Source organism: Prionailurus viverrinus, chromosome D2 (genome assembly GCF_022837055.1).
Source record: "Prionailurus viverrinus isolate Anna chromosome D2, UM_Priviv_1.0, whole genome shotgun sequence".
Lineage (NCBI taxonomy): Eukaryota > Metazoa > Chordata > Mammalia > Carnivora > Felidae > Prionailurus > Prionailurus viverrinus.
This window is the reverse complement of record NC_062571.1, coordinates 50,093,653-50,102,063: the sequence shown is the minus strand read 5'-3', so window position 1 is coordinate 50,102,063 and position 8,411 is coordinate 50,093,653.

The window sequence follows — 8,411 nt, the reverse complement described above, 5'->3', positions numbered from 1 at the left end:
TCTCTGTCTCCCTCTTTCTCGTCCGTTTCTTCTCTCAAAAGTAAATAAATAAACAAACAAAAAACAGTACATTAAAAAAATAACTGGTTAAATTAAGAGAATGCTTTGAATAGTGGCAGATGATGAGTGGATGACAATATTAGAGGCAGGAGCTGTTTGTCAAAAAACAAAAGTTGATTCCAGGGGGAAAAAAATGAAAGCAGTAAAAGAGCTGTCAGAAGAGATGAAAATGTACAAGGAGAAAATTAAGGCAAAAATTGAGGAGAAAGAGTCCTACAAAAATCAGGTGGGCCTTCTTGGGAAACCCCGCAATGACTGTCACGGCTCTCGCTGTAGAGTAGTCTGTTTCTGGAGAGAAAATGTAAGCAGCCACTCTGGGGCAAATATTAAAATTTTACCAAAAAACAGTTCTTGAGAATGAAGGGACTGTGAAACCAGATCCAAGGTGTTTATGTACACAGTTCATTGACTCTGTGCCAGATGGGCTGCTTGACCCTTCATCAATAGTCTTTGAGGGCTTCTCTGAATGAAAAGACTAGGGCCTTGGACTGATTTTGAGTCTCCCTCTGGCCCCTAGGAGTCATCCCAGGTGTCCACTATATTTTTTTCAGAGATGAGAGCCAGCACACTCACATGTAGACCCCCTTTCACAGTGAGTGCCGGAATTGCTCATACGAGTGCCACTGATCCAGGCCTTTTCCACAAATGTCCAGTTCATCTCTCCAATTGGAAAACACTTGCCCACACCTGGTCTACTTGGATCATCTCAGCTGTGGAGTCTTAGGGGCCTCCATTCTTTTCACTTCCGTGTCCACAAAAGTGTCTCAACTAAGCTCTGAAATCTACAAAGAGACATGTTTTTTCATTGTTGAGAGTACATGCACAGAGATGCACCTTTAAGGTTTGTGATTTAAAAACGATTGAGGGGCGCCTGGGTAGCTAGGTTGGTTAAGTGTCCGACTCTGGCGCAGGTCACCATCTCTTGGTTCATGAGTTTGAGGCCCGCATCCGGCTCTCCACTGTTAGTGCAGAGCCGGCTTCGGATACTCTGTCTCCCTCTCTCTCTGCCCCTTCCCTGCTCATGCTGTCAAAAATAAACAAACATTGGGGCGCCTGGGTGGCGCAGTCGGTTAAGCGTCCGACTTCAGCCAGGTCACGATCTCGCGGTCCAGGAGTTCGAGCCCCGCGTCGGGCTCTGGGCTGATGGCTCAGAGCCTGGAGCCTGTTTCCGATTCTGTGTCTCCCTCTCTCTCTGCCCCTCCCCCGTTCATGCTCTGTCTCTCTCTGTCCCAAAAAAAAAAAATTAAAAAAAAAAAAAGAAATAAAATAAATAAACATTTAAAAAATAATAAAAAATAAAAACAATTGAATTCACCACAAATGAAGATCATCCCAAGATGTATCCTCTCACAGACTGACCTTTTTATTTCTGTTGTTTACGTAAATAGATGATCACAAATTTAATACCTTTCAACAAATATTTTAAGGTTTTGGGTTTTTTTGTTTGTTTGTTTTTTTGAGAGAGAGCAAGTATTCACAAGCAGGGAGGGGCAGAGAGAGGGGAACAAAGGATCCAAAATGGGCTCCATGCTGACAATAGCTCAAACCCTCCAACCGTGAGATCATGGCCTGAACCGAAGTTGAACACTCAACGGACTGAGCCACCCAGGTGCCTCTTAGTTTTCAAAATAAGCACCCCAAGTTTTAAAAATAAGCTTCTTGGGACACCTGGGTGGCTCAGTCTGTTGAGTGTCCAACTCTTGATTTTGGCTCAGGTCATGATCCCAGGGTTGTGGGAACAAGCCCTGCAGCAGGCTCCACAGAGCCTGCATGGAGCCTGCTTAAGATTCTGTCTTTCTCAGGGGCGCCTGGGTGGCGCAGTCGGTTAAGTGTCCGACTTCAGCCAGGTCACGATCTCGCGGTCCAGGAGTTCGAGCCCCGCGTCAGGCTCTGGGCTGATGGCTCAGAGCCTGGAGCCTGTTTCCGATTCTGTGTCTCCCTCTCTCTCTCTCTGTCCCTCCCCCGTTCATGCTCTGTCTCTCTCTGTCCCAAAAATAAATAAACGTTGAAAAAAAAAAAAAAAAAAAGATCCTGTCTTTCTCGGGGCGCCTGGGTGGCTCAGTCAGTTAAGGATCCAACTTCAGCTTAGGTCATGATCTCGCAGTTTGTGAGGTTGACACCCGTGTCAGCTCTGTGCTGACAGCTTGAAGCCTGGAGCCTGTTGTGGATTCTGTGTCTCCCTCTCGCTGCCCCTCCCCCCACTAGCACTCTGTCTCTCTCAAAAATAACATTAAAACATTTCTCTTTCTCTGTTCCTCTCCCCCGCTCACACTCCCTCTAGAAAATAAAAAATAAGCTCCTTTGTGGAAGCCACTGGTCCATAACAAATGGTGCAAAAGTTTGTATTGCCTGGAGTCCATTAAAATTTTCTAGTTACTGCTATCTCTTCAAAGAACACTTTACCCATGAAGCTTTGCCCCCCCCTTCCCCACGAGAGTGCCAATGGGTAGGCAGGATCCCAAGGTTTAGAGAAGACTTTTACTCCAAGCCATAGTATCTGTCAAAAAGCAATGATAATAACAATAGCTTACATGTATTGTACCTTCACTGGGACAATCTGAATACTCAATCTCATTTAACCATCATAGCAACCCAGCGGTAGATGTTATTAACATCATCACCATGTAGTGGAAGGAGACTGAGGTACAGGGTCCCTAAGGTAACTTCCCTAAGGTCACTCAGCTTGTGGATGGCAGGTCTAAACGCTGACACTCTGAGGTGCTCTGAATCTATGGTATGCACTCTTAACTGCTGCACTCTTGAACCCAACGGAGAGAGATCGTCCAGGCTGGCTCACAAGCCCTGTTTCTGTCTCTATTTCCTATTGAGAGAAGAGAATGAAGTAAAAAGTAAATTGAATTGTCCAGCAGCAGCATAGATCCTGTCCAAATGTAATGTTTCTCTTTACGGCCGGGTGTTCTAGTAGGCAGAGATGAGGGATGACATAACCCAGGTGGGATGCAGGCTGGCTCAGCGGTCATAGCCCCATCTGGATAATTTTCTTGACCAATACAGAAAAATGCATCTTTGTGGAGGAGGTCAGTGGTATGGTATCCGATGGTAACTAGACTTACTGTGGTGATCACTTTGTAGTACATGCAAATGTTGAATTGTGTGGTACACCGGAAACGAATATAATGTTATATATCAACTTTACATCAATAAAAAAGAAAAAGAAACATGCACCTTTGAGGCAGCACTAATGCTAACCTAATGGCGAAGTCAGTCACCACTACAGCAGGCTGGATCCCTGGGTTATTTGCAGTTCAGGGATTACTTTGCAGTTACTTCAAATAGCACTCTGTATTAAGTAGTAAAAGAGGGATTATAGTACCCCTCTTAGCTTGATAGTTACTTGCTTGAATTGTTTTTTGTTTTTTTGTTTTTTGGGGTTTTTTTGCCTAGCAAAGGATTGCAGGTGGACTGGGTGATACTGGGCAACATCGTGTGGCTGCCCTTTGACCATTTCTTCAACGGGGCTAGCCAGGAAAAAGCCCTGGTTTGGACGTTAGTGACCTAAGCTGTATCTGTCTTCATTCTGAGTCATAAGCTTTTAGCTTGATTATGAGTTTTCCCATCCGAAAGTATGTACAGTTAGATGTCTTCATGTCTACGGGGCCTCAGGAGAGTCAGGAAACTTCATTTGGATCAAGATGTATGTTAAGATTGACATCAAGATGTCAATTATATCTCAAAAAGTGGAAAGAAAAAAGATGTGCTAGATGCAAGACAGCTTGCAGCTCCTCTCTGCCTCCTTTTCTCTCAGCAACTTTCATTTCTTAAAGATTTTTTTTAATGCTTATTTTTGAGAGAGTGCAAACTGGGGAGGGGCAGAGAAGGATCAGAAGCAGGCTCTGTGCTCACAGCAGAGAGCCCAATGCAGGGCTCAAACTCACGAACTGTGAGATCATGACCTGAGCTGAAGTCAGATGCTTAACTGACTGAGTCACCCAGGTGCCCTAGAAACTTTCATTTAAAAAAAATTTTTTTAAATATTTATTTATTTTTGAGAGAGAGAGGGAGATACTGCACAAGTGGGGAAGGGTCAGAGAAAGAGGGAGACACAGAATCCCAAAGCAGGCTCCAGGCTCTGGGCTGTCAGCAGAAAGCCCGACACAGGGCTCGAACTCACAAACCGTGGGATCATGACCTGAGCGGAAGTTGGACACTTAAGCGACTGAGGTGCCCCAGTAACTTTCATTAAAAAAAAAAAAAAAAGGAATATTTAAAACATGCAGAAAATTAGATATTGTACAGATGTAAGAGATGTTGACACTTTGACATATTGACTATTTCATTGTTTGGGGACAAAAAATTGCAGCTAAACCAGTGCTCTAAGGTATTTTCAACTCTTTAAAAAACAATTTCTATAATACAATTTTTTCATGATGGAATATTTCAAAATTTGAAAAAAATTTGAAGATAATATAGTCAAAAACAATTTCTATAATACAATTTTTTAATGATGGAATATTTCAAAATTTGAAAAAAATTTGAAGATAATATAGTCAGCAGGGAGTATTAAAGTTTTGGTATCAGAGAAGTAACAAAATGTGTGTTCATTTACGTAACTTTTTTTTTTTTCAACGTTTATTTATTTTTTTTGGGACAGAGAGAGACAGAGCATGAACGGGGGAGGGGCAGAGAGAGAGGGAGACACAGAATCGGAAACAGGCTCCAGGCTCTGAGCCATCAGCCCAGGGCCTGACGCGAGCTGGAACCCACGGACCGCGAGATTGTGACCTGACTGAAGTCAGACGCTCAACCGACTGCACCACCCAGGCGCCCCGCTTACGTAACTTTTTAAAAAGAATATTGCTTGCTGTGATAGAAGCTTGTATGGGTCCTTGTGTGCTCTCTTGATCCAGTTTTGGGGCCCTGGCTAGAGGCTGGTCAGTTCCCCTTCCTAAACAACCCATTAGGTCTGCAACACTAAACATCTCGCTTATCTGACTTATATACTCTGGACCACAAAACGCCCACCCTAATTACCCCAGTGCCAAGTACCAGGCATCCTGGGACAGCCCCTGTGCCCCAGAGCCCACTGAAATTATTCAAATTAGCCAATCTTAAACCTGTTTGCCCTGTCTAACCCTTTCCTTCCAGCAAAAGCCACAATAAAGGTGCTTGCCCTTGAGGAGTTTCCCCGTGCTTTGCCTCATGACCAACCTGGTGCTTCCCCTGAGTGTCCTTGGGTGGCATGTGTTCTCCCTTGAGAGCTGAGTACAGAAAACTATAAAGCTGTTTTCTCTCTGTGTTTCAATGTTTATTTATTTTTGAGAGTGCACAAGCGGGGGAGGGGCAGAGAGAGGGGGAACAGAAGATCCCAAGCGGGTTCTGCGCTGACAGGCTGACAGGCTGGCAGGCTGACAGGATGACAGGAAGACAGCAGCAAGCCTGATGCAGGTCTTGAACTCACGAACAGTGAGATCGTGACCTGAGCCAAAGTCGGATGCTCAACTTGACTCAGCCACCCAGGCTCCCCATTTTTCTCTCTTATGATCAGCATCTGACCTCACCCAAGGTAATATGGTGAAAACAATACCTTCTCAGTGCGGCTTCTATTTCAAAACCATCATGGTTGGATGGGTGGGAGGGAGCCTGAATTGAGGTCACTGCATCAGCCCCACAATCCCCACCCCTCTGGGGGACTAGTGCCTTATTAGGGAGCAGCCTCTCCTACCTCCAGTTCTTCACCGCAGACTTTGTGCTCCCCAAGGGCAAGTGAGAAAGGGGCCAGAGTTGGCCAATGACTCCTGAGCCTCATTGCATGTGGGGCAGAGGTGATAGGACAGAAGCGTGGGCACAGGCCATGGGAGCTCCACTCCCTGTGAGGGATGAATATATGCTAAGCATTCTCATGATCTATGCTTTTGTCAGAAGTTCTCTCTCTCTCTCTTTTTTTTAATCACTTGAGGGTTATTAAGCAGCAATGGCATCCTGTTAACACGTACATTTTGACTACTTTATGAAAAAAATAAACCCCAAATTTTATCATACAAAATTGGAACAAATTTCAGATCTTTATCTTCACAATGGAAGTTGTTAATAATGTTGACTTTGAGGGGCACCTGGGTGGCTCAGTTGGTTAAGTGTCCGACTTCAGCTCCAGTCATGATCTCATGGCTCATGAGTTTGAGCCCCTCATTGGGCTCTGACAGAGCCTGGACTCTGCTTCGGATTCTGTGTTTCCCTCTCTCTCTGCCCCTCACCCACTCATGTTCTGTATCTCTCTCCTTCAAAAATAATAAACATTAAAAAAATTTTTTTTAAATAACGTTGACTTTGAAAGTTTTTGATCTACAACAGAAAAAAGGAGGGGGACAGTTGTAAGTTAAAGATCAGTTGAGTAAAGTGGTTTGGTATGTGAGTGGCAATGAGAGAGACAGAAAAAAACATAGAAAGGATAGGGCTTACTCTTCTGTACAAGGAAGAAAAAAACAAAAATTCATTGTACTGGGGCACCTGGGTGGCTCAGTCAGTTGAGCGTCCCATGGAGTCTGCTTAATAAGATTCTCTTTCACCCTCTCCTTCCCCGCTTGCGCTCTCTTCCTATCAAAAAAACAAACAAAAAAACTAAAAAACAAAAAAACCTGTATCACAGTTAGCCTCAAATGAAGAATCACTAACATGTCCTAAACTCTTGCTCGTGTCAGGGCATACCAGGGGCAGGCCACGTGGGGCACAATAAAGAAATCAGGGTCAATGGCTTCACGTGTAGCCGCCTGGTTAAGCTGAAGGATGTTGCCCAGAATTCCCTTCCCTGTGTATTTCCATCTGGGGTAGGGACTTCAAGAGAGATCCTTGTGTGAGCTTTCAGGCAGTAGGACCTGCGGTTCCTTATCATCCTAGGTGGGTGGCAGCACCTAGCCTTATAGCTGCTGTCCTTCCCCTGCGGCCTCTGTTTACTTCCCCACTCCCGGGCCAGGTGTGTGTTTAGCTCAGGAAGGAAGGTTCTTCTACTGGATACCCACACTACCAAGGTCAGAGGCAAGAACAAGGAGAGCTAAGGTGAATTTTAGCTTCATCTCTGACTTGTGAGTTCCAGCCATTCTGGCTGTCCCCGACTTCATATCCATCTTCCCTTGCAGACAGAGACTGCTTAACCAGCTCCCACAGTAGTATAACTTTCAAATCTCTGTAAAAAATTATATATATATACACATTCTCTGGTGGTACTCTTCTTGTCTTTGAACCTTGATAGATATGGAAAGCCGCCCAAAATTTTTAGTTGCACTTATACAATAGATGGGTATTTAATGACATAGCTGAGTTCTTAGTGCCCTCCTGCTTAATATACTGGAAGAGATAAATCACCTGATCTGATAAGCAGTTGATTCTGCTGCTTTCCAGACATGTGGCAGCAGACATTTTTTTAAAGTTTATTTATTTTGAGAGAGAGAGCACGAGCAGGGGAGGGGCAGAGAGAGAATCCCCAGGCAGGCTCCATGCTGTCAGTATGGAGCCCAATGCAGGGCTCGTGAGATCATGACCTGAGAGGAAATGAAGAGTTGGCTGCTTAACTGACTGAGCCACCCAGGTGCCACAGTAGAAATCTTTTTTTAAAAAAAGTAGTCCTGTGAACATTTTCCTAAAATGATATATTTTGCTATTGTCATCAAATGTACAATATATATCTACATACATTAAAAAGCTCTACAAGTATGTACCTAAAAGTGTTAAACAAGGTTTCCTTCATGCTCACACTCTTCTGAATATTGGGATAACCACCAACTGCAATTATTCCCGTCCTTTGTCCTTTCTTCCTGGTTTCTCATGTTAAGAAAACCAAAATATAACAGTAAATTTGAAGATGGATTGGCTTTATCAAGTGACTCATGAATTGGGCAGCAAGCAGAGAGAGAACTTCAAGGAGTTCTACAAAATGGAAGGCTATTATAGAAAGGAGGGTTGGGCAAGAAAGTCATCGGCAAAGGAAAAATGAAAGTTCTAGTAGGAAAGAGTTCAGGGTGACAAGGCTTCTCATTGGCTGAGCTACGGCATTTTCTGTTGGCTGGGCTTGTTGCTGGGCAGGAGAACATCTTCTTTTCTCTTGCTAGGGTAGTAAAGTAGTGACATCTTCTAGTTGGAGATGCAAGGTATCTTTCCTCTTCTTTGGGGTAACTGACCAGGGATGGGGGTAAGAGTTTCCTCTAGAAGTCTTCCCAACTCCAATTTTAGTTCAGGTTTCCTTTATTAATTTTCACATTCTCTTTTTTGGTCAAGATTGGTCTCTGAAAGCATCACTGATCAAGACTTAGGTTTTCCAAATTCAGTAGCCTTTTTTCCCTAATTTCAAGGAAGGACCATCCCTGATTATTGTTTCCCATGTCAGAGGGAGAGTGCATGGA